Here is a 20,985-nt window from a genome sequence, read left to right on the forward strand (position 1 = left end):
ATGGTTTTCTTCTGTCTTATTTTTGGCCAGTTGGCTAAAAGACAAATTATTTTTGTAATGAGATTACTTGACTTTACATTTTTGGTTTCAGGACATTATCATTATTGTATTGCTGCTCTTTTCGACCATGGCTGCTTGTTAATTGATAGCATCATACTGCTGCAGGAATTGGCAGTCTCTCTCTATTGTCTTGGGTTGAGTCAATTTGTATCAGGTCTAACTATCCTCAGGTCTACACAGATTTGGGCTCTACTTTATGTATGTTGGGTTTGGTTAGGTGTTTTGGATTAATTCCAACATATTGGACCTGTGGAGACCTCTAGATCTTCTAAAAATAAAACAGCAGGATGTAAACACGGGAAAAAATATTATTGGTTTGCTGACTGAACACTGTTATAATCAAAATAACATCAAGTATCAATATTTTTTTTATATCTTTGTTTAAATTCATCAATGTCATGTCTGCCTTCAATTGTTAGGAAGTGTTGCAGCCGATGCCTTCTGGGATGCTCAGGTTTATGTGCTATGCGTCCCAGAGATTAGATTGTCCCCTCAAAGACATGGTAATTAATGCCCTCTGTGTCATAGCTAGGAGGTGGCACAGCCTTCTGCGTCAATCTGGCACTCAAGATACACACTTGCATCCTAAAGTCGCAAATCAGCTCTCTCTGCGTCGACAGTCTGCTCAGTCTGATGCATTTTAACAACACGGTGATCCTGTGAGTCCTTGGTGAGTTTGAGTGGGTCAAAGTTTATATTCATAAATTTGATCTCAAATTGATGTTTTGTACTATACTGAAATGAAACTGAGGCCACAATATATACAATAATTTACATAATATGTAATTTATGTGCACTTTACAATTCCAAGTTTACACTGTGATGTGTAACTTACTTTCATAATTAACCTGCTTTCTGCTGATTTTGTATTATTATTCATTCACGCTGGTAGCAATTTGGGGTGCAGTGTTTTGCTTAAAGGGTAACTCTGCCAATTTTAAAGTGTGTTTACAGGTTTTGGGGAGTCCTACTGCATGTGTGAAAAAGTAGTATAACATTTTTTGCGGCTCCAGAGGAAGCTGAATGTAATCTGATAAATTGCCTCCAGCGATGTCACCTGGTGGCTAAGTTGCACACTGTGGGTAATGTAGGCACCAGGTTTGTAAAAGCAGTCCACAGGTCCAGCATTGCACTCGTAACTGAAAGCTTAAAAACAAATGATCAGAATCAATACAGCAGAGCCAGACATATAACCATCTTTATTCCACGCAGTCTTCTTCCATTTCGAAACCTGGAGCCTACATTGCCCACAATGCAACTTAGACACTGAGTGACATCACTGGAGGATGTTTATCAGATTACATGCAGCTTCCTGTGGAGCGACAAAAGGCTTTATACCACGCTTTCACATATGAAGTTATACTCCCCAAGACCTGTAGACACACTTTAGTGTGTAAAATTGGTGGTGTTACCCTTTAAGGACATGTGGACAGAAAGAACAGTGGATTCAACCACTAATACTTTTTAATAATATTTTTTGTTGACTGTATCAGAGAGGTGCCAGTGTACAGTATATGAACTTACTAATATGTTCACATGGATGTTTGGAGCAGGTATTCCCAGACTTGACATGATTTTGTTTTAACGAATCCTCTGAGTATTTTTTTCAATTAAGCTTAAAAATTTAAAACAAAATAAATAAATAATCAATGATCAAACTTGGATCGCTATAATTTACAACCAACCAAGGACCAAGGACCCTTTTTGGTCCCCTCACCCCAGTTTGAAAATCACTGTGCTCGCGTACTGAAAACTGATCTCTTCAGTTTTGTATCTTTTAGATTTACAATGCAGAACAAAGTTACAGTGAGGCAACAGAAAGACATCAGAGTACAACAGGTAATGTTAGTGAAGCATGACAGAGTTGACTGCACTCCTCTGTAGCTGAACCTCTTCAACTCTGTCTTCTAAAAATGATGTTCAAACAAAACTCATTTTCTTTGGCACATACATTCTTTAGGAAGTAAACACAAACTTAAATGTAAAACAGACAATCAATGTTTTGATTTAAGTGGTTTAACATTTGGTAGTGACTGCAGCTTCCTGGACAAGGTTGGCAGATAAACTGTTGTTCTATGAGAAACAGTTCCAGCATGCATCTACTCCTAAAACCACAAACTGTTGTCTTAACATTTCTGTTCGTGAACAGTTATAACAAACGGGATAAAACATGTTCAATCAGTGAGTTTTAGAGGTGTTGCTTTGTGTATTTTTGACCTTGAAAAGCGCCAGCTTCACTTCCAGTCTTTATACTCAGCTAAGCAAACCATGTCCCAACTCCAGCTCTACACACAAACATGAGAGTGGTATCGATCTTCTCGTCTAACTCTTGGAAAGACTTGGATGTAACACTTCCTGGACTACTGACATCATCAAGGCAGCAATTATGTTTCCTCTTGCATGGCCAGACCTGTCCAGAGGAACAATTGCATGTCAAGAGGCAAGCTCCTGCACTAAAATGGCTAGATAGGTAACAGCTGCTAGCTGGACTCAAATGCTGTGCAGATGTAGTTGCGCTGTGCAAATTACACATTTATGATAACTGTAATTGTATAATACTGTATACGGTGTTACCATCATATTTTCTGTTATTGTGCAGTGACACAAAAATCCAGTTGCAATTACAAAAAAATCATTTTTTGGTGAAAAGGTGAACTAGAAACATTCACTTTATTAATCAAGTGTCATTTTTTGTTTCTCTAAAATCTCTTCTTTACATCACTGGCTAGACAATACAAGAGTGAGGTTATGCAACAAGGACTCTGACTGCACCCATGTAGTTGCAGGCTGTTTATCTAAACATGCAACGGTAGGCCTAAATATGCGTATCAGAAATAAAGGAAATCAAATTTTAAAAATAATTTTAAAAAGTAAAAAACTAAGATAACCTTGGAAGCAAATAAGTCCTCAAACAATGGAACAGAAGGAGGACAAGACGCACGTATTAACAAGGTGGGACAGTGTTGGTAATTAGCGGAGAGAATAAGTTGCACAGAAGCAGGCGGATGCAGTCGAGACAATGTCAAGACAGAGAATTCAACACGACGAGCAGGGAATAAGGGAGGAGGAGGAAGCAAATCTCCCTGGGGCAGAATTATGCCCAGGCATGGGTCTTTGTTTACCCACGGCTGGTGTAGACATCTGTTCGCACAGCACCCGCCTCTCCTGCAAGCCAATGTCACCCAGCCAATGGTACAAAACGCCCCCGCTGAATTATTAAACAATGTTGAGCTCGCTACCGCTAGTGACTTAGAGGTGGTTACTGTCTGGGAGAAGGGAAGAGATGAAAAAATTATATTTCAAAATAAATTATGATGATTCTGTTAATGTGAGGGTTTTATAATTTTACCCAAATTCTGGGCTGAAGCCATGTGTATTTTAAAGGTTCAATACGTACACATTTTAGTTGAAATCAATCAAAAATGTACTAAAATTATCAACAGAATGTGAATAACAATTCTGATGTTATGACGTGTGTGTATTGAGTTGCTGCTTTTTCTGACATTTTATAGACAAAATCACCAATCAAGACAATGTTATAATAACTGAATAAATAATCATTAAATTTCACTTGGCGCCTTTCCTGATTGGCTTTATATGAATCGAAGAACAGTTCAGTTTTCCTGCTAGAATTCCTATTCATTGTACGGTCTTTCCTATTTCTTATGAATTTCTTTTTGCTTTTGTCATGTGCTGTCCTTCCAATATGGCGCCACTTATGGTCTAATTCTCCATCCCACTATTTATTTCAACCCCCCTTTCTTCCACTCTCCTTCTCTTACCCCGGTCCCTCCCTGTTGGAGAGCCATCCCAGCCCATTAACATGATTACGTGGCTTAGAAGGTGGGCAAAGGAAAGTGGAGGACAAGGATGGTGGGGAGGGTGGGTGAAAAAGCAAAGCCACGCTCTCTCATGTGCTACCTGAAGGTGACTCCTTTCCCGCTCAAAAGCGTTTACACAGCTCTTTTGACACATGCCAGGGGAGTACATTAGGAGAGGAGCGTCTGATTGGGGAGATGGACTCCATCCCTAAACTGAAATAATCAGAGCCATCGAGTCACCAGGAGCCAGCTGGCTGACCTGGAGCACTGCGATTTCCCAGAGGACGAACTGGACTCTGGATGGGTCTTTAAAGAAATGCTGAGATGCAGCTTACGTTTACATTAGAGATATTTCAGGTAGCTTCTCCAGTTTTTTTCATGTTTGCCTCTTTGCTGTTTGATTTGTTTGAGCAGCTGAGAAAACGGGTCTTTTAATGCAGAGCTAAACTCACACAGACTAATCTTACTTACTTTTGTTGATACACTTATGTGCACACATCTCTCTCTTGAAAATGAGATCTCGATCTCAACAGATTGGTCTGATTAAATGAAGGTTTGATTTGTGTGCAACACAGTAAACTTTCCCACGTAAGTTTCAGACCAAGTTTTCCCCTGACAATTATTCTGCAGCACAAAATACTGACACTGAGGAGAAGACCAGCAGAGGCCTATGGTCGAATGCTTTTGGAGCCCTTGATGCAGAACACTTTTTAAACACTCATTCAGTTCAGTCTTAGTTCAACACTGTCTTATCCACTACATATGTGACAGTCCAGGAAGTTTCCCATTGAAAAAGTCAAGGAAGCTGCTGCTCTTCATCGAAACCAGTAAGTCCTCATTCAGGAACTCTTTTCTCTTGTAAAACCAAAACAAACAATTTAAAAACACTTACAATGAAACCTAAATCTCAGCTCTGCGTGTCTTGTACAAGCTGTGTTCTGAGTCCGTCTAAAGTGGTTCAAAAGACTCAAAAAATCAGTGGAAAAAGCTGTAGACAGGTGGAATTTATGCTTCACTGCAAGTGTATTCAAACAGTATGATTCCATACAAAAGCAGGCTTCAAGGATGAGGAAGATGAGAAGTCACTGGTTTGGCAAATGTGTGTCTGGTTGATGTCCAAGAAACACACATAGCTGCTTTCACAGTTTATTTCACAGATAGACACTGTTTTACATTCAAGGACAGGCAACGCCCGTTTTCATTCTGCAAATAACTCCATATTTCAGCCATTTTATCCACGTCTCGATATTTGACAGCTAGATTGAAAAATGCACTAAAAAAGTCCATTTAGAAGTCGCTACTGCATTGTTAAACTGCAAAACTGAACCAAGAGGAAGCCTGAAACTAAAAACTCAAGGATGCTTAACATGCACTTATATTTTCACAAATGTTGTGACTTGGAAAGGACTGGTTTAACAAATATGGTTAAACAGTGTTTTTTTAATCTGTACAATTTTGTCCATAATCTTTACCGACAGATGGTTGTGCTGATCTCCATTGTAAGGCTATGCCCCTAGATATTATCCATAGGTCTCAGCTATCAATTTGGTGAATAAAATGTAATAATTGCAAACAGGAATGATGTCCAAAACTCCCCAAAAAAATAAGACCCATGTCGTACAGATCTGAAATTGTGCTTTTAATATGGCCCTTTTGTGGGATTATTTGGTGCTTTAAATGGAATTCAATAAAAACATGAAAGCTTTGACAATGATGAAAGTGCTCTCTTACCATGATAAAAGGTATTTAGTAGAAAAATATCTGTGATGGAACCGCAAAAAAAATCCATCAATCCATTCAACCAACTAACCACGAGACTATGATTCAGAAGAGACACTGGGTCGCTTTTGTTTGTCTCTTAATTCAAGACTTCATCCATCTTCCATCTTCCCCTCTTGATAAAATCCCAAGCTTGGCACGAGTGGAAATTATCTAGTGCAGCAGACAGTATACACTTGTGTCACTAAAGATACCAGATCCTGCTGCACACTGCCTCAACAAATGGGAGGGGGGGAGTTTCCATGGCAACCATTGAGAGAAATATGCCACCTAAGCATAAATGATTCCCACTGATGTTGTGAATTGTGTGCTGTAATCCTCAGAGAAATAATAAAATCCTCTACTACAGTATACCTCCAACTCCAGTCTAGTCTTCATCGACTGATTAAAGGCACGAACAGTAATTGAGCAGTACGTTAAAATCAATGGGAGATCCATAGAGGAGCTATTGACCTGACAGTTAGATCTCCATAGAGAATAATTGAGTTCACTTGGCACTGTCCAAAGCCACCGCTACTGTACTTCCCACAGTCGAAGATGTCAAGCTTATTAACGGTAAAGTGTCATTCAAGATGGTTACATGCCAGCCACACAAGTGAATGAACACACACACACACACACATACACAGGAACAGAAAACAAGATGATCTAATAATAAACAGCAGCAGCAGATTCTTACTCACCCTGCATGGTATGTGCATCTTTCTTACACAGCTCAAAATGATCTAGCATCAGTACAAAATTTAAGCAAAAAAGAATCATCGTGGAAGCAGCAGTGCGGAGGTGATGTGACGAGAGAGAGGGTTTCACAGCACTCGAGTCTATCTCAAGAGTGGGAGTGGGTGGCTGAACTAATTTCTGAAATAGTCAGTAATGAGTTCCGACAAGTTTGAAATTTCAAAATAATTTGGCTGTTGGTCCAGATAATATAACTGGCCGTGTACTAAAAACACGTGCTGATCAGCTAGCAGATGTTGACATTAACATCTCACTCTCACAGGAGACTGTTCCCACCAGCCACCATCGTCCCTGTCCCTAAAAAGTCTGCTGTGTCTTGTCTAAACGACTAACGCCCTGTGACTCTCACCCCCATCCTGATGAAGTGTTTTGAGAAACTGGTTCTCAAGCCTTGAGTCGCCACACAGAGATTTGAGACTTGATTTGAGACTCGCGATCTGGGACTCATGAATACTCTTCGTTTTCATTCTGATTCATCCCCTCTCCCCCGTTTCACAAGCGGCAGCCACAGATGATGACGTATGCTGCAGCAACAACACAGCTCAACACATCACCATGGCTTACCATAGTTGGTAAGTAGGATCTCAATATATTGTAGCTGTATGTAGACTTGACTTGGACACACAAAAATGACTTGTGAGCATCTCTGACAACATCCCTTCCAGCCTGGACCAGTATGCATTCAGAACCAACAGACTACAGAGGATGCCATATCCATTGCCCTCCACTCAGTCTTCACACACCTTAAGAATAAAAACAGCTACAGTAGAATGATACGTCAGCATTCAATGCAATCTCACTGATTGGAAAATTGAACACTCTGGGCTTCAGTACCACACTCTGCAACTGGATATTGGACCTCCTCACAAACAGACCTCAGACACAGTCACACCTCTACGTTAGTGCTCAGAACCGGAGCCCCCCAGTCGCTGTGTGTTCAAGCCCCTCCAGTATGCGGACGACTCCACCATCATCAGTCACATTACAAACAACGATGAGAGTCAATATTGGGAGGAAATCAACAATAAAGGAATTTTTAACCTGCTATATCCTCTGCTATTGTCTTGGGCAAAACTGCCACAACACAGGAAATCTGCATTTTTTCATTGTTAGGTGATGTGCCCATTCTGTCTGTCTCATCAGAGAGCAGCCTGTGTTATGATATTTTTCCCCAACTCTGAACACAGTCATGACTACTGGTGCTTGCCTGGAGTCTGTGTAGATCTGAATTAGATTGTGACAACCAAAATGCCTTTTTACTGCTACAGTTCAAAGCACATCTGCTAAATTTGTTTGCTTAAAAATCATAATTTATATCTTTTATGAGAAAAGATCAAAACTGTAAAATCTTTATTATCTATATCTCAGGATGCTCTTGTTGATCTGCAGAAACATTCTGGGGCATTAAATGAATAAACTTCATTAAAACGTTGCGAGTCATGCATCAAAAAAGACAAAAACACTGCCTGCTTCCCAAATACCCTTTACCACAGCTCATTGTTGTCTGTGGAGCAGGTCACTAATCTAATTGTGACTAATTTCCTGTCAGCCCACCAATGAGCAGCTGGCACTGAGCCCAGATGTTCACAAATTTTCACCTATAAATATTTTCCTGTATTGGCTCTTTCTGTTGCTGAGAAACAGTGAGATTGTATCTGATAACACCAATCCTCTCACAATTTAGCTGCTGTTCATTTACTTTGATGTGTTATTCCGCATACTGCGATGATTTCTTTGCTACTCTGTCTTCTTCATTACCAGCCCACATTTGCATGCAGCGTGTGTTTTAAATCCAGTTTTCTCCAAGCGCTGTCTAATCAGCTGCTTTGCATCATCTGTCTGAAGGAGACTGGCTCCATGCCCTCCGCCTGATGCTACCATAGAGCAGATATGGCTGGGCTGGCACCGCCGCCTTTACTTTGGCAGAAGTCTCTGTCTGTGGAGTTTAAAGGCTGCATCACCGCCCTTTAGATCTCCAATTATAGATCAAGAGTGGCAGCGAATGTGTACTACACTAAATGTAATTTATGTCTATACGGTATGATAATATGAGTTCGGTCATTTTAACTGATGTCACCAGTTTGTGGTTACAAATTAGTGAGTTTAAAGTGGAAACTACTTAGGCTCCATACCATTTCCAGTTTTTACCCCTATCCCTTCTTTCTACCCCCATGCCCCCCAGAACAGAGTTACAAGGGGTAGTTGTTGAAGTCTCCCCCTATGAGTCTCCCCCTATGAAATGGGACACCCCCCAAGACCCTCGTATGTCATCAGTAGCGATTATGTAAACAGACACACGGACATTTCCAATATGCCGTCTTCATCTTCGGTGTGATCTCGTCTGTTTATGGCCACTAGTGGTGCTTTATAGGCCAACATTAGTAACCTGTGCTCTTACCCTGCAGTCTGTACTGATATAAGAGCGGGTGTCATATGCCATCAAAAGAGGGGGAATGAAACATTGAAATATGTCAAAATGTGGGACTGTTATGCACAAGTCAGCATAACAATGTAACAGCTAGCTACCTAGTTAGCTACCAAAACATCAGAAAACTGCTAGCACTTCTTTTATGGTTGTTATAAAAAAAGGAGATAACCCTCAGTTTGAATAGTGCTTCGGAAAAACCTCTGTTTGGACCTCTGTTTTCCCCCCCTTACAGGGGCTACAGGCTGTAGCCCGAAGACTTCGTCCTACCCATCTATCCCAGCAAGAACCGGACAGCCTTCCCCTAGACATGATAGCGCTAAGCGGAGGGGTAGGGCTAAGCAGTAGGGGCAGGAGGTGCATTAGGATTGGGCTTCAAATTAACTAACTTAAATGACTAAGCCCTGGCCCAGTTAGTTAATTTAGCTACGCCTATTAGGCTTTCCATTCCCCTAAACACAAAGTATGCAGTTTACAATGATAACTGTGGCAAACGTACCACTTCATTATCAGCTATATTTCAAACAACACTTCAAGTAGACAGAAGTAGACTTCTCATTTCTAGCCAAAGGCCTTGGATTTTGTTGGCTGAAATAACAACTGCTGCAGAATTTATCAGCTGTCGCTAACTAGCTCATTAAGCTAACTTTAGCCTCATGATTAAAAATGGCGTTTCTGGCTGACTTTTAATGTTAAACACCAGAAAGAAGTGGCTGTAAAACGAGTGGATAAATAAGTGTCACAACGGCGGCTAAATGATTTGTTTCAGAATCCATTCCATTAAATCATTTTATCCACATACAAGTTAGCGGAGGGCTAAAGCAAAGAAGATAGCCACTCAGCCAGCGGAGGTCTTTGATTTATGAGCCCCACAATGTGAAAGCTAAATGGAGGACCTGGTCTTCTTATTATTATTATCATTATTATTGTTATTATTATTATTATTATCCTTAGATTTTATTAGTAATACACCATTTAGCAACTTTCACAGGGATGAGCGGGGCCATGCCTCCAACACAGTATCAAGATTCTCCTTAATACATCCATGGGCTAAAGCTGAATGTGCCGGGGCTAAACATCATCACCCACCCACACCAGTTCATTATCCACAGAGAATACATGGATATGTATCACTAGTTAATCCTATGTTTACCTTCAGACTTGCACAAACATCACAGAGGCAGATGCTTCACTTTTAATGTTACAAGACAAAGCTTTGACGTTAAGCACTAACTGATTGATTTGGTGAATCTGATGTGTTTCAGGTCATGTTGCCTCATGTTTTTTTTGGTTTGTTTTTTGTTTTTCCTAAATCAAATTGTAAACTAGTTAGCAGGATGTGCTAATGTTGGCTTCTTACATTGTCCAATCCACTCCTCGTACTTTTACTTTTGTGTTTTTGGTTTTCGGCTGGTATAAAAAAGAAAAGAAAACACCATCCACTCTATTTATAGCTTTGTGCCTACCGCCTGGATATGAGTGGAAATCCAGAGTTTATAGCGGGGATTTAGTGGACAGTCATTTCCTTTTGGATTCACTTCTTCTAGAGTGGGCTGAGGCCTTACCCTGAATATAAAAGGAATGATGCAAGAGTTACGTTCATTTTTTTAACATCACAGACAATTTTCATAAAATTTTGCAGTAAATAGCTACTCATCCACTGCATTTAACTACTACTACGGAAAATCTGCACCTTTGAAGGAACAACATGAAGAAAGAAGAAATGAAAAAGATTTGCCTCAAAGGAAATCACAGAACCAAAGACTAAATTGGAATAGAAATCATCACAGGGGGAAAAAAACCAATGTGTATTTGAGCTCTTCTCTCTCCCTCTCTGTGTCATGATTGTCTCTGAGTAAGGAGATTAAGATAGCATGCGTCAATCCAGGATTTAGAGAGAGAGAGAGAGAGACAAGTGCAAACTCCTCACAGACAGCCAACACGGCTGCTTGGACTGCATGTGCTCGGGCTCCCTGACAGTCATCAGATAGAGACACAATAGCTGCATTAATAGGCTATTATCTATACCACTTAATCCCTGGCTTGCTCGGCTCCTGTAATAGATAGATTTCTTCTATGTACATAGATGGCAGTTCTCCCTGCCCCTCTGCACTGCAAAGCGTTATGATGCAACATGATTACTGTTGGAATGAGGAGGGGTGTGCGTGTGTGGGGATTATGGAAAAAAAAACATTTCGCCAACCATTCCTGTTATGATAATTTCTCACTTATTTCACTGAGGCAATTATCTCACCACAGCTCTCACTGGAACTCTCATTCATCTGTGGTTTGAAAAATATTAAGAGAGAAAAGATAGAAAAATTGTTTTAAAAAAAGGAAACAGGTCTACCCAATATTCTTGTGGAAGCTTCCAGACGGCTCTGCTGCCTTATTGCCCCACTTCCTGCCTGGAAGGAGAGCAGGTATCTGGATGTAATGCCCCACTAACAGCTACTAAGAGGCTTTTCCTATTCTAGGTGCAGGCCACACTGTAAAGCCAAGACAGTAGGCCACCCAGAAATTGTGAGGTTTCCTCAAGCTCCAGTTTGTGTCTCACATTACATTCATGCCAAGGAACTGTTCTTCTGAAGAACAAATACCCAGACATTTGTGTAACATTTACTGCTGTTTCAAGAATCCTTAAACCTGCATTTACTGTTTTCTGGGCCACTTCGGGGAAGCAACAAACAAGCTATAAACACAACACTGACATAGTTCTTATCTTTATTTTTTCCCCTATGTTTTCAAACAGTTGCTTAATTACACATCCAGCGGATATGAAGCAACATTATCGTTCATTTGGAGTCTTGTTTCTGGCCACCAATATTTACTCATTTTAGCTCTAGTGTTTTGTCTCCATGAACTCCTAAGGGAAATATCTGGCTCTTTAGCAGCTAAATGCTCTATTATGTTCATCAACTGGTCACTAACTCTTCTGTTTAGCACTGGGGAGGTAGTGTAAGGTGGGTTTTCAGAGCCTTTTCACTGAAAACTGCTGCTTGCTGCAGCCAAAAACAAAAGCGATGAGTGGTGATTACTCTGCATGAAAATATAAAATAATACCAATTTTTTTTACCATTATTGTAGACAAATTGTTAATTGTTCTATGTAGCTTATTTGGGCATTTTGTTGAAAATGTATCTAAAAAGTTGTGTAATAAGTAATTTATTACTCTACACAGACATTCACATTGTAATGTAATATATTACTTTACAATATAGGTAACTTATAATATGTAATATATTGCATTTTGAAAGTAACTTGCCCAACACTGTTCCTAAACAACTGAGTAGGTGACATAAAGCAAAACAAAATGGCCTAAACAGACCTTCATTGCACAATCCCAGTTTGTTTAGGTTTTGGCAAGAAAACTACTCGGCTAGGTTTAGGAAAACTTCATGGTTTAGGTTACAATCACTACATTACATTACCTTAGAAACGTACGTTATGTTATGTACGTGACGTTACTTCACTACATTGGTATGTTAAAAAAAACTTAGGAACGTTGACCTGGTCTCACACTGGACTGCGGTCTCCTATCTGAAATTGACGCTCTTTATACTTCTTCTCCTCACTTCTGCCTGTACAGCTGTAATAGCTGCTGCAGGTCACTGCTTAACGACAAATTTAAATATGGTTAATATTGAGCTGCTTCATTTTGCGACCTACTGTACATGGTTGTTTTTTTATGAGGAGGACCGGCTCTTCTGTGGCCCCTGATGTATAGAAAATATCAGATCGGTCAACGTCAGACACCGTAAGTATCGCAATCTCGTGCAAATCTTTATTTTTTATTGCACAGCGGATAGAATATTTTTTTATCCCAATAGTTAGAATATTCTTTTAGGATTCTGGAAATACCTTCAGAACAGCAGTGTGTGTTGTTCAACAACCCTCGCTTCGCTCTGTGACTTGAATGTAATACAGGAGAAGCACAACGGTTCCCTCAGTAAAAGAGATCAGTTTTCTCAGTCTCAGCAGTGTGGATGTAACATTGGTATACTGTCAGTAAAATGCTTTTTTCAGGCAAATGATGAAAGTGATGCAGGTGACTAAAACACTGCAATGAAATCATGACAGAAATGATCTTCTCATCTCAGGACATCATACAGTATGTGTATTGAAGGGGAACTGTTGCACAATATCAAACTTGTCATGTGTGTGAAAATAGAGCAGAATAAATACACTCCTTGAGCTCCTGTAGCCCGAACACAACATCACACCGAGCTCACAGCAAGTCCAAGAGTCATATGTGAAAGAAAAGGGCAAGAAAAGAGATTTAATCCATGTGATCTTCACAGCAGGCCAGTGGTTATGCAACTCTCTTTGAAGCTTGTGGTTTTGAACTGGACACATGACATGATACAGTACATGCATGTGGAAATGCATCTCTATCTGGCCCTGCGCACTGTGTCTGTTTTACTCAGTGCAGTGATGTGGAAAGGCCTCACACAAGGATTAACGCCCGGTGCAACAGATGGTGCATTCTCCTACCCTTCCTGTTCAGTGCGCACACACATGATCACGCACACAAACGCGCGCGCACACACACACACACACACACACACACACACACACACACACACACACATGAAAAACACAAGAATATTGCATATTTTACCTTTTTCTTGGGTGGCATGGTTGTTAAAGCGCTCCACTTGTGTTATCCCACGGTTGTGACGACCAGATCAAATTATCGCTCACCTGGCTCCAGTAAATGAGACATGAGACATGGACAGGCATGCCATGGGAGTTCACCTCAGGTGGGAATATCCGAGGATGCTGTCAGACTCGGGAAAAACGCCGTTCTTTGCGCGCCGTATCTGTGCGTAAAGGTGAGATATTTCCCAAGAAACCGCGACGCGCAGAGCACCGCCGGAGACGCGGATGAGTGGCGTGAGGGGTTTCACTTAAGTCTGTATTGTGAGTTGAGTGTAGTTACCCTCTCCCGAGTCCTAGGGGGTATTAAAGGCTTATTTCTCGGAGCTGCATCTGTTGAGCCGCACACCGCTCAGTCTGACCTCAAGCACCGAACAAACCAAGAAAGTGTCCAAACCGTCCGCACCGCTCAGGCGTGCGCAATAACGCAAAGTGAGGGATGTCTCATTTAGGTTGTTGACCAGTTGGCTCCGTCCTCTGCGCTTACGATGCCTGATTAGTGAGTGAGTGAGTGAGTGTGTGTGTGTGTGTGTGTGTGTGTGTGTGTGTGTGTGTGTGTGTGTGTGTGTGTCCAAACAACTTCCTGCGGTTTGCGCTGCACAAATGGGAGTATTATCATGGCCCGGCTCCAAAATAGAAAGATGAAATTAAAAAGCTAGCACGACATAATTCCTTTGTGCGCCCGATTTACAGCATACAACCGCCGCTACTCACCCTCCACAGGGCGCAGTCGTGATATTCCCTCACCACATTAGTTCAGTGTCATTATGTCACTACTTTAAAACTCTCCACTTGCCAAGTACGAGCCACACACAGAGGCTGCGCTCAGCACATCTCTGATTTTTCTTCTTGCATCCTCAAGTTACCCTCAGACTGTGAGGAGCTGCCTTCAGAGGGGCTCAGCCTACACATGTAGCCACGTGGAAATATGTGTTATAAATAGCGTATTAAAGCTTTCTTAAAGCATTTCCCCCCCTCTTCAGAGTCGGGACAGCCCTAAAGAGATTACAAAATAAATATGAGGTGTTTTAAATGTGCACTGTGTAGTTTTGGGGAAGAAAAGAGAAAGATTTTCTTTGACTGATTTTTTTTTTTTATGCTTCAACAAACTAAATAAACAAACTCTCCCTTTCCATGGGTGACTAAACTGAATAAACAAACTGACCTTAAAGGACAACACAATTTCATACTGTTTTACTTTGTTTATATTTAGCGGACCCTGCCACCTTTCTAGCTTCAAACAGTGTTCTGGGGACTTTATTTTCCTCTGAGACCAGCTTGTTTATTCAAGTTCGAGTTTGTATTGTACTCATAAATATTGAAATTCTGAGATGGAATATATTCTCCAAAACTACGAAGTGCCCCTTTAAAGATCTACTTTGTAAGAAAAGGAGATTATTGAGTTTCATTCTCAACTAGTCAAATGTTGACACTTTGGGATTGTAGGTTGGGTTGGTCGCCATCCCAAAGCATCAGTCTTGTCCTATTTTGTTTTGTCTTTTATGTGGTGATGCGGTTTAAAAACATACAGCATCATATTTTCAAAAACGTACAACTCACGGCAAAACAATAGATTTGATTTTGGGATGAACTGTCCCTTGAACACCACCTGGACTTGCTAAAAATGTATAGCTACAATTGGTCATTCCAATGAAAATTGTCATCTTGTACCTATAAACATGGACAAAATAATACAAAATATACCCATGTGCTGACCAAACTTTCATAATCTTTCAGTGAATATCCAAATGAAGTGGTTAGGTGGTATGGTAGTACTTCCTCCACCTAAAGGTAAGCAACGCTGCATGGTCCATTTGTCGCCGTGGCCTGTAACCCAGACAGTCAGGCAGGGAATGTCAGCAGATGGGCGATATGGTGAAGTACCAAAATCTCCAGGGAGAGCTTTGGGAGGCGAGGGACACAGATGAGAGTGTTACATAACTGAGAATGGAAACGAAACACGGAGGGCCAGCGTCAGCTGGGCCGGCCTGTGACGGTGTGGAGCGAGAAGCTGTGACACTGACCTCTGGGTCAGACACACATCTGGAACTGCAACACACACACATATAGGCTGCAGATGCACACTACACGTCCTTATCGATATCTCTACTGCTGGAGTGGACATCGCCATCAGAGGTCAGACCACTGTGATCACAGCAGCTGTGATAGAGACAGAAAGAGAAGCTGTAAATGGAAGGTGCTGACATTTAGCCCATGACCTGGGATTGCACCAGACTCAGGGCTTTACTAAATCTGCTCCATGACACCTCAAATCTCCTCCAGCGAGAGCCAGCTCTCCTCAAGTGCCAACAAAACGCTCCAACAGACTCCCTGCTTACTTTGACTCCCTCTAAGCACATCTGTGAAGTTGTTACATAAGGCGGTCGGATCATTGCTGTGCTGCTGAAACGAGCCACATATGGAACTAAACCATTTATACACTCTGTACATTAGTGTCATGCATCCTCCAAGTATGTAAGCATTTACTTCTGAACCTCACACTTTGTAAAGCCTGCTGAAAAAATGTTCTTAATTTTGTTTCCAGTGCAAGCACGACAAAACTGTGGTTAGTATGAGTTGACAGTAAATGATTTGAGAACCAATCAATTGAACTTAGCAGACACAAGAATGCCAAAATCACTTCATCAAAGAAAAACGGCTTTTCTGTGCACCTCCATTATTGGTCATGTGTTGTGCTGCAACAGTCCTGTGCTAATGTATGTGGTGCAGAGAGCAGAGCAGGCTGACCAATGGCTGAAGGCTAATGCTTGTGCCTTAATTAAAGACAGAGGACAAATTAATAAGGTGTATTTCTAAAAATAATATTGCAATAACAAATCATGGTCATATTAAGATCAAACTCAAAATAAACATCCTTGTTTAAAATGATTTAACCAGCCCAGTTGTTCACATTCATCTGTGTCATACACACCGTATTGGCGTTTCTACAGTATGTGTCATATCAAGATTCAAGAATCAAGATGTTTATTGTCAAGCCAGGTGTAAGTACACTTGTGAAAGTCTTTTACTTGGAGACTCCACTACAGAAATGGAAAATAGTAATTAGTGAATACAACGGATATAGGAATAATAATTACAATAAAAAATAAAGAACTCAAAAACAGAGTATGCAGAATAAAAATATAGGACGGCAGGGATAAGGTGCATGTGCACATTCTATCTATACGTGTGCGTACATGAGACACAAATATAATTACAGAATGTAAAGGCAACAAGGGCGTGTTGTTGTTGTGCAAAGATAATAAGTGTAAAATAAAGCAAAATGATATAAAAAACAGCAATATCATGTTCACTTTACATGTTTCCGACCTGACTGTCACATCAGCAGGTGGATGGTGGTGGAGTTACAAGTGAAAAGGCTGCCAAGCCAATGACCATAGTTCAGGACTGAGTTTCAACATAGTTAAGTGTGAAACCACTGGATATTTTGAAGGAGACCTCAGGGCACAAAACAAATATTTTTAATGGGGAGTCAGGACATCTCCAGCCAAAATACGTATTTTAAACCAAAACATGATTTTTTCATGACGCTAATCAAGATGTTTTTGTGCCTAAACCTAACCACAGCATCAGCACAGCTCTGTCACGACATGAAATTGAGACTGAACCTCAAGAAACGTAACGTTGTAAATTAAAGACTTCAGATCGACCCCGCATAGCATGACTCCCTCCCTTCTGGCGATTGAGTTGGATTTAACTGATGTTGATATTCACATAGTCTTAGGCAAAAGTCATTTTTTCTGGGTAATTAGGCAACAGATTAGGAGAGATTATAACATCCTGACCAGGAGTAAAGCAGCACGAGCAACGGAAGAGCTCGAACATGGTGCATTTTGTAAATAAAGAAATCAAATAACGGACAAAATTGGATCGGACGATTTGGATAACTTTCACTACACTTGTCAAAGACTTGGACTTGATCCATCATTTTTACTTAAAAGACTTATTCACTGAGCGGTTCAGTTACTACTGCAGCGTTCACAGAGCCTCTATCACACAACGCCATAAAAAACCCATCAGTCATCTCACTCCCCCCGTGCATTCACAGCACACGTGTTCATGTACACATGTACATAAACAAACATCTGTCCCTAAGCTTCTTACAACCAGAATGCGTGTGTGACTATGTGTGTGACTATGTGTGTGTGTGTGTGGGTGTGCTCTCAAGCTGGGGCCAGTAGTGCAGGGCAGGGCTGCTGGGCCAGAGATGGATGGCACGCACAATTTCAGGCAAAGCTCCAGACCTCGGCCTTCCACTCTGCCCTCCACTGTGTCCACACAGCTAGAAACCACACATCTGCCCCGGCCTAAAGAAAGACTCCACAAGTCATTATTGCTCGCAATCGGACGCAACTGGAAAGTTTTTTCATTAAACTGCGGTCAAGCAATGTCAGCACTCGTTAGCCCCTCCCATTTCACACTCATTGATTTGAGCCTAATCATCACCTTTTCTTTTTTGTAAACGCTCTTTTATTTTTCAGCTGGCTGAGCATGGTGCTGTAAAGCGGGCTGGAGAGGAGTGCAGAGGGCTTTAGGACAGTTTTGACCGCACAGCTGTTTGACACGTCAAAAGCAGATGTGCAAAAGAGCAAAGACAATGGTTTTGTCTGTTCTGCTCTCCCTTTAGAAACCTAAATTAAGCCCATAAAAAAATGCTTCTTCTTTGGTCCAAAACAGAGCAAGTGTGCTTTGGGTGAGCATGGCACCAGACTGCTGTCTGCTGAGATGACTAAAAATATATCTGAAACATTCGTTTTAAGAAATTACAGCCAAAGATAACCAGTTCCAAAGCAGATAAAGCTGACAGAAATGAAAAAGCACTCAAACTGAACTCTGATAATCCACTAACAGCCCTCCCCTTCCATCCCTTCTCACTCCTCCCTCCTGTCGACCAGCCACAGAGGCAGCAGTACTCACCCAGGAGACATTTTTGTTCTTGGGCCCTTTTGACATGGCTTGCAGGCGGAGAGGCCAAAGGCCCGAACCCCGAAACACTGAGCGTCCTCGCGCACACACGCAGATCCAAGTCCACCTTCAGCAGCAGCCCGCTCGGATATGGAGACGGGCTTTTCATTTGACGTCCTTCACTGTTTTCTCCTGTGCCAGCAACCCTCACCAGATTTACATCTGCCTGGAGCTTCGCCCTCCAATCACACCCGGCTCAACATGATCCAAAACTGACTCAAGAAGGAGGAGGAGGAGGAGGAGGAAGAGGAGGAGGAGTGGGAGACTGAAACAAACAGGATAACTCCAGAAGTGCCCGTCAGAGGCAGAAATAGATCATGCAGGAAAAGTTCCTTCAGTCGTTCACCTGAATCCTCCTCTTCCTTCTCCTTGTCAGTGGCTGTCTGCTCTCCTCAGATTCATTAAGCCTGTATGAATATGCAACCAAACATCTGGCTGATGCCCCTCCTCCATGATGCCAGAGGCTGGGGCCAGCAAACGGCCAATCCTACCCTCCTAACATCTGGGAGCGGAGAGATTGAGAGGAGATGGATGGAGGGAGAGAGGTGGAAATATAGGAAGGGAGGAATTCGGTGATGAGAAGGGAGAGAGGTAGGAGAGCGGAGCTAGAGAGGTGGAGGGATGTTGAGTGTATGAGGAGGGAGGACAGACGACTGGAGAGGGCCAGTCAGGGCCGACACAGATTGGAGGGCAGGTTACTGATCCCTAACATGAGATTAAACAAACAAACATGTTTCACTGAATTGGTTCTAGTGGAATACAGAATATTTCTCCATAACCTGCCTCTTAATTTCACACAAAGACAGAAAGGAGAATGAGACAACATGATTGTGTTTCTGTTCCTGTATGTTTTTGACTGTAATCACGGCGCTGAGCTCCACGACAGTGATTGGTCGGAGAGAGGAAGAGATGGATTGACGGCATGAGAGATTGATGGTATTATAGATGAATGTCTCTCTCTGCCAATCCCAAATCCCAAACTCTTTTTTTTTTTCATAAAATAATGTTTTTAATGCCTCTCAAAGTTTAAAAACACAAACAGAAATCAGGAACAACAGGTTTTGACTTCCCAGACTTTTGTCGTGGTCGCCATGTTAGCTTTGGTTGACGTTGTGTTCCTGGGCCACAACTCTACCTAATTAGTATGCAGCTGATCTGAATGTGATTGGTTCTACACTACGCAGAGCTGTATTTCTGTTTTATTTGACAATTGTTCGATATTTTAGAACGGCGGAAAAGAAAAGGAAATCTTATTTTGTGTTACGATAACTTGGTTTCTCTGAGTAAAAGTCTTGTGTTTGACCCATCCATCCACCTCTTTCCTGTCTCTGTGTGGACTGTTGCTCTTTATACGACGTTGCCCTGATTATACAAAGTTGTTTTTGTGCATATATATGTAACCAATATGTTTTTTTTTCAATGCCTAAACCCAATCAATGGAATCTTCTTCTGCAAACTTCCCCAAATCTAATGAACTGCAGGACAGAGACGCTAATGTTAGCATGAACTTCCTCATGATGCTTAGTTTAACTCTGATATTAGCAGCAGTGACACACTGGTATCAATCCCTCACATGTTTTTCTCATGTAATCTGTAACCCCACACATTGGAGTTTGCTAATGCCATGCTAATGCTAATGCTAGGCTTTAGAAGTAAAGAGATCCTAGGTTACTGCTGGAGGTAACTCGTCAGCCAGGCATGCTAATGTTAGCAGCTTACATTAGAGCAGATAAACACAGTTTAATCCATTCCTTACACTTTGGCTCTTGTGTTTTTGGTTTTAGAAAGGTTTTAGTACAAGAGACAGCCCTCAAAGCTCTTTAACACAGAGGGCTTATCTCTAACTACAACCTCATGCTCGCTGCATCAACAAGTGGAGAAATTCATAGCTTGACAGGAATGAAGTGACTAGTTGCTCAACTAAAGCTTAGTTTTATAATACATCGCTGTTATTTAGTCAGTTGTGAGGTGTCTGTAGTTGAATTACTGAACTTTGGAGAGAGCCAGGCTAGCTGTTTCCCCCTGCTGCCACTCTTTATGCTAAGCTAGGCTAATCGCTGCCATACTCAACACACAGATGTGAAAGTGGTATTGATTTCTTAAATTGTTTGACTGAGCCTTTAAGTGAAAATGTGTTGAAAATAACAGGCTGTACTTGGTGCATTACTTTTAACTAAGCAATGACAGAAAATATATTCTCTATCATGAATATTTTCTTGTCAGACAATTAATTAAAGAATTGCAACAGCGTCCGCTTATCTTTTTAAAAACTTTATTAGCAAATAATGAACCCCCCTACTCATCTAAACTGCATTTCTAAGAATAAATAAATAAATAAATGAAAGCTGAGCAGGCCTGAAGAGCTTTTTGGGTCCTACACAGATACTCGTCTGTGATCTACAAGCCCATCGCCTCCGGTGAGGTAGGAAATAGCAGTGCGAGTGTTGAGTGAGGAAACAAGTCAATACTGCAGCTCGCAGCGTGTTTACAAAATCCACAAGATTTTGATTCAGCGTG

General features: G+C 41.3%; 1 protein-coding gene across 1 annotated transcript in view; it reads right to left on the reverse strand.

Annotated features, from left to right (window-relative positions):
* Positions 1–20,985, reverse strand: part of cacnb2b (calcium channel, voltage-dependent, beta 2b) — a 39,939-nt gene that overhangs the window by 15,463 nt on the left and 3,491 nt on the right. The window lies entirely within an intron of this gene.

Source organism: Pagrus major, chromosome 21, assembly GCF_040436345.1.
Source record: "Pagrus major chromosome 21, Pma_NU_1.0".
NCBI classification, from domain to species: Eukaryota; Metazoa; Chordata; class Actinopteri; order Spariformes; family Sparidae; genus Pagrus; species Pagrus major.